A 6,537-nucleotide genomic window follows, 5' to 3' on the forward strand; every position below is an offset into this window, starting at 1 on the left:
ACACAAAGCAAAGGTCTCCATCAGTGTTCATGAAATACTGGGTTTATCCTTCTTGTGAGGGAGCTGCTGGTGAAGATCACGAGCCCTGCTTGATCCCGGCGATGAGTTTCAGTCTTCCTGGTGTTTCTGAAATGATGCCTCCCACAGTGGGTCAACAGAACATCTGGCACAGGACAGCTGTAATGAAATAAATTTAAGAAGTTTTGAAAAAAAAATCTTGGCAATGCCCTATATGTGAGAAGCAGATTTTGCACTTACTTTTCTTTTGGCAATCAAGATAACTAAAAGTATAATTTTCACCATACAATTACTAACCTTGTCATTGCCTCTTGGAAGCATGTTTTCTAGGTGAGGATTTCCCTTTCCCCATTTAACCCAGTAGTCGAATAAGTGGGCGTCTGAACTGGATTTCAGTCTGAACTGATGTCCGTGTGGGTCCTGCAGAGAATCAGAGTTGGAAAAGTTGTTAATGTAGCAAAAAAAAAAAAAAAAAAAAAAAAAAATAATAATAATAATGCTTTTTGTTCATAATCTCTTTAAAGTCATGAACGTTTTTTTTTTTTTATCGCTTTCACTGGAGTGGGTAAATGAGTCTGCAAAGTTAAAAAAACAGATTTACATTTATTGTTTATGTAACCAACTTTAAGGTATAAAGGTGAATTACAGCACAATAACTACTTGGGCTCGTAACGAGACCCTGGCCAGAATCAGAAGACACCAAATTCGTATGGAGCCAAAGTATTGAGCAGCAATAATGACCTGGACACAATGTCAACTTTTGAGTAGCCACTCTTGTATTGTTACAAGATATAACAGATATTTGTCCAATTTGTACAGATACAGTATAAAATAAAATAAATAGTGTGCACACTGAAATAAAATAAAAGTACTCGTTGGGGCCCTTTAAGAATTTAGAGTTAAGCTGGCGATAGCTAACTTCAAAGGTCCTTGTGAGTGTAATTGGAATGTATGAGTGTGTGGTTGTGTATCTTCTCTGGGGTAGATCCTCCTCAAAGTGGTTGGCTCGCCATCTATCACAACCAGAATATCGTCCTGGTCCTTGGACTTTTCTGTCCTCTCCAAAAAACCTGACCTATAACCCAGGTCATAAAATGTACATTCTAATCAGTCTGTTTCAGATGCACTGTTTAAGGTTAAAATGTAAAATCAAAATATTGCATCAACCTCATATTCATTGCATCAACATCGTAAATCTTATCAAATCTCACAGTTCTGTTGTACAACATTCAATTTTCAAGTATATCAAATATGAGAACTAAACATCTAAGTTGCTCAAATATTTCTCTATTCATGTAAACATTACTTAAACAATACTTATGGTAAGTAACCATTGACATTCAAAATACAATACACCATAACAAATTCAGAACTATGTGCAAATAAGGAACAAAATACACATGTGTTATGGCCCTGGCCATAATCTGTTTTGGTGGCTGTGTTTCGTTGTCTGTGTCTTTAAATCTTTTCAGGCCCTGATTGGATGAGCTGACGGCTGCTGATTGGTCCGCGGATCATGTGGCCACATTCAAAATCCATCACCAGCAGTTGTCCCGGGGCAGCCACTGACAGCAGCAGCAGACCGGACCCTGGCCTCCAAAACCCATGACAGTTGTGCCTGTGACTTTTTGCGGTTTTCTCAGTTTTGTATATAGTGTGTACATTAGTTTTCATTGTAAATAGCACTTTGTAGATAGCACTGGAACAGAAGGGGTGAGCTGCCTATTGTTTTTCCTTGCACTGTTTTCTCCTGTTTATCACAGTCAGGGAGTAAGGTGTAGCGCTTGTCTTTTGTTTGGTTTTTGGTTTCACATAGGGTTTAGCCAGCACCTCCTCCTGACTTAGCTTGTTTTGTTTGTTATTTTGGCCTTTGTTCACCCCTGAGCTTCTTTATTCCAGTGTAGCAAAAATAAACCACCATTCATTAAGAAATTGGTTTTCTCTGTGTATGGTTTTGGGGACCAGGGCGGGGCCATCTTTTCAAATTTATGTTGCGTTCCTGTACCCCTGGACTGGGGCGTAACATAAAGTGGGGGCTCGTCCGCTCTTTTCTTTTGCCGTTCTTTTTGCTCATTGTATTTTGTGGGTTGTCTACAGTTTTTGGTTGGCTGTTTTCTTGTGGTGTTGGGGGTAATCTGGTCACAATGACTTTTGACGTGGATGATTTTGCACAACAACCCACCATGGACAAGTTGGATCGATGCACAAAGGCAGATTTGTTGTTGGTGGCAAATTTGTTTAATGTCAGTGTGCCTTTGAATGCCAAAAAGGCAGAGATTAAGCAGTGTCTGACTGCACAGCTGTTGGATAAAGGGGTAATTGTGAAGTCGAGCCCTCGGACGGTTGAGGCAACTGGAGGTTTGGTGGTGGATGCGGGAGCAGAAGCTGCTGCAACCATCCCACAAGCTGCCAGTGGACGGATGACGCCAGGGGGCATCCTCCCTCATCTAGTGATCTAGGCTGGAACGTATTTCAACAGGTAGTTGTACCGCAAAAATTCCGTCCCCAGGTACTCAGCCTCGCACATGACAGTTTCTCTGGACATTTAGGAATTAGGAAAACTTACCATCGTATTCTGCGTCACTTCTTCTGGCCAGGTTTGAAGTCTGATGTGAGCGAGTATTGTCGTTCCTGCCACGTTTGCCAGGTCAGTGGGAAACCCAACCAGGTTATTCCTCCCGCTCCATTGCATCCAATCCCGGCTTTAGGGGAACCATTTGAGCAAATAATCATTGATTGTGTAGGTCCGCTTCCAAAATCAAAGTCAGGACATCAGTACATCTTGACTTTGATGTGCGCCGCCACACGCTTCCCCGAGGCTATTCCGTTACGCACCATCAAAGTCAAAGCCATCGTCAGAGCATTATTACACTTTTTCTCCACTTTCGGTCTGCCAAAATCAGTTCAAACGGACCAAGGGTCTAACTTCATGTCCAGGATTTTCGCTCAGGTCTTAAAATCGCTGTCCATCAAGCATCAAAAATCCAGTGCGTATCATCCCGAATCACAGGGTGCGCTTGAGCGCTTCCACCAAACTTTAAAAGCTATGATGAGGAAGTTCTGCCTCGAGTCAGGAAGAGAGTGGGACGAGGGTCTGCCACTTCTCCTTCTAGCAGTGAGAGAGAGTGTGCAGGAGTCCACGGGTTTCAGTCCCGCCGAGCTGGTGTTTGGACACACAGTGCGTGGTCCCCTGCGGCTGCTTAAAGAGAAATATCTGTCCGACACAGCTATCCCCGAGCAGAACGTATTAGATTACGTAAGTTCTTTTAGGGAGCGTCTGCATAAAGCGTGCGAAATTGCACGCGAGGCTCTTTCCGCGTCTCAGGGAAAAATGAAAAGAAAATTTGATAAAAAGTCCGTGGAGAGAAAATTTGAAGTGGGTGACAAAGTGTTGACTCTCCTACCCGTTCCTGGATCCTCTCTCCAGGCGAAGTTCTGTGGGCCCTATACTGTTCAAGAGAAACTGAGTGACACAGATTATGTTATAGGTACCCCAGACCGTAGGAGAAAACGTCGTGTGTGTCATGTTAATCTGATGAAGCCTTATTTTGTTCGTGATGCAGGGGTAAACTCCTCTTCGTCCCCCGCTGCGCCGTCTGCCGTGCCGGTAGTTGTGCCAGCATCTCCGTCTCAGTATAGCCCAGAAAGTGATGGCTTGGTTTTCGTTTGTGCTGAGGGTTGCTCCCGACTCAGAAACTCTGAAATATTGGATAAGTTAAAATCCCACCTAAAACATTTAGATGAGGCTGCCCAGAATGATGTGTGCTCTCTGATCAATACTTACCCATCCCTGTTTGCTGACACTCTGTCTCGCACTACTGTCCTCGAACATGACATAGATGTAGGTGACCACCCTCCGATCAAACAACACGCCTATCGTGTTAACCCTACCAAACGTGCACTTTTTCAGCAAGAAGTTTCCTACTTGCTGGAAAATGGTCTAGCTGTCCCTAGTTCTAGTTCATGGAGTTCCCCATGCCTTCTTGTGCCGAAGGAAGACAAAACCCCACGCTTTTGTACTGATTTTCGAAAAGTGAACAGTGCGACCAAACCCGACTCCTATCCTCTTCCCCGCATGGAAGATTGTGTTGACAGGGTTGGCTCCGCAAAGTTTGTCACCAAGCTGGATCTATTAAAGGGTTATTGGCAAGTTCCCCTCACTCCACGTGGATCTGAAATTTCCGCTTTTGTCACTCCTGATCACTTCCTCCAATACACCGTCATGCCTTTTGGCCTTCGAAATGCCCCTGCCACATTCCAACGCCTTATGCACATTGTCTTAGGTGGTGTCACAAACTGTGAAGTGTACTTAGACGACATTGTAGCTTATTCAGAGACTTGGTCAGAACACCTTGGAACACTCACTGAGATTTTTGAAAGATTAAAAGAGGCATCCCTCACCCTAAATCTTGCCAAATGTGACTTTGGTAAGGCCACTGTGACTTATCTAGGGAAGCAGGTGGGTCAGGGACAGGTGCGCCCCCTTCTGGCCAAAATCCAGGCTATCCTAGATTTCCCTGTGCCTCGCACTAGACGTGAACTTCGTCGGTTCCTTGGGATGGCTGGCTATTATCGTGGCTTCTGTAAGAACTTTGCAGCTGTAGTTGCGCCTCTCACCAGTCTCACAAGTGTGTCAAAACCATTCGTATGGTCACCCACATGCCAGAATGCTTTTGAGTCTGCCAAAGCTCTCCTCTGTAGCACTCCAGTACTTGCCGCTCCTGATTTCACACTTCCCTTTAAACTCGAGGTGGATGCCAGCGCCAACGGTGCAGGTGCAGTGTTGTTGCAGGAGGACAAGCAGGGTGTCGATCACCCACTTGGTTATTTTTCAAAGAAGTTCAACGTTCACCAGCAAAAATACAGTACTATCGAGAAAGAAGCTCTTTCTCTGTTGCTTGCTCTACAGCATTTTGAAGTCTATGTCGGCTCTAGTTCATCACCTGTCATTGTTTACACTGATCACAGCCCCCTCGTGTTTTTGACTAGGATGCAAAATTCTAACCAGAGGCTCATGAGATGGTCCCTCTTAGTGCAGGACTTTAATTTGGAGATCCATCACAAAAAAGGAACCGAAAATGTAATGGCAGATGCTCTGTCGCGTGGTTTTCTGAACTCCTAAGTGCCAAACATCTATAGGGGAGATGTTTGGTCTTGGGAAGGGGGGTGTTATGGCCCTGGCCATAATCTGTTTTGGTGGCTGTGTTTCGTTGTCTGTGTCTTTAAATCTTTTCAGGCCCTGATTGGATGAGCTGACGGCTGCTGATTGGTCCGCGGATCATGTGGCCACATTCAAAATCCATCACCAGCAGTTGTCCCGGGGCAGCCACTGACAGCAGCAGCAGACCGGACCCTGGCCTCCAAAACCCATGACAGTTGTGCCTGTGACTTTTTGCGGTTTTCTCAGTTTTGTATATAGTGTGTACATTAGTTTTCATTGTAAATAGCACTTTGTAGATAGCACTGGAACAGAAGGGGTGAGCTGCCTATTGTTTTTCCTTGCACTGTTTTCTCCTGTTTATCACAGTCAGGGAGTAAGGTGTAGCGCTTGTCTTTTGTTTGGTTTTTGGTTTCACATAGGGTTTAGCCAGCACCTCCTCCTGACTTAGCTTGTTTTGTTTGTTATTTTGGCCTTTGTTCACCCCTGAGCTTCTTTATTCCAGTGTAGCAAAAATAAACCACCATTCATTAAGAAATTGGTTTTCTCTGTGTATGGTTTTGGGGACCAGGGCGGGGCCATCTTTTCAAATTTATGTTGCGTTCCTGTACCCCTGGACTGGGGCGTAACACATGTGAGTTCAGTTCAGAGGCATTAAAGCAGTGTGCTTGATTTCTCCACACTATAGGCCTATTCGTGAGAGAGAAATGCACTAAAAAATTACCCTCCATGTTACTTTAACTCACAGTGAACTGTCAAAAATTAGCTTTAGAGCGGCTAAGGAACATGTTGCTCACCGTTGCTCTGTTTCACAAAAGCCCAACACACACTGGTGTCGGAATTGCAGCAGCTCTCCGGATGAAAGGTGAGTGGTGAGACACCGAGTTTCTTTCTTCGGAATAACACTTGTCTTACCGACATTGCTTTTCTCCTTCGTCCAGCCACTCAACTCCGGACTTCCAGCGGGTAAGTATGCTGGCTTCCTTCCTCTCAATTCTGAGTTTTTCCTCTCTTTCGTCCCTGCGTTTCTCGGATTGAGTAGCAGATACCGCCACTCCTCTTGCTGAGATGAGAAAAACCCGGGAACACCATGCACCTTCACCTCTTCTACTTCTTCTGTATAGGGTTTATTGGCGGTTGGCAAACAGCAAAATGGTGCATTACCGCCACCAACTGGTGTGGAGTGTGGACCAAAGCACCTTCACCTCACTTCCTGGCTGACAGGTCAATGCGGCCTTGCGGTAGGCTCTGATTGGTCGCTGAGCTAGGTGCCCTCACGTGGGGTGAACTGAGAGGTGCATTCAATGGTCATAGGAAATATGACGCTTTGTTGATGTGGACAGTTAAAATAAGGAGAATAT

At 44.9% G+C, this 6,537-nt stretch overlaps 1 long non-coding RNA gene across 1 annotated transcript; it reads right to left on the reverse strand.

The window, feature by feature from the left end:
• Positions 1-771: 771 nt before the first annotated feature.
• LOC112845317 (uncharacterized) lies at positions 772-6,044 on the reverse strand. The gene is made up of 2 exons (XR_003218132.1): positions 5,974-6,044; positions 772-1,093 (listed from the first exon to the last, which is right to left on the reverse strand). It is a non-coding gene; the product is annotated as an uncharacterized LOC112845317 (long non-coding RNA).
• Positions 6,045-6,537: the final 493 nt, after the last annotated feature.

This window comes from Oreochromis niloticus, unplaced genomic scaffold (assembly GCF_001858045.2).
Source record: "Oreochromis niloticus isolate F11D_XX unplaced genomic scaffold, O_niloticus_UMD_NMBU tig00006675_pilon, whole genome shotgun sequence".
NCBI lineage: Eukaryota > Metazoa > Chordata > Actinopteri > Cichliformes > Cichlidae > Oreochromis > Oreochromis niloticus.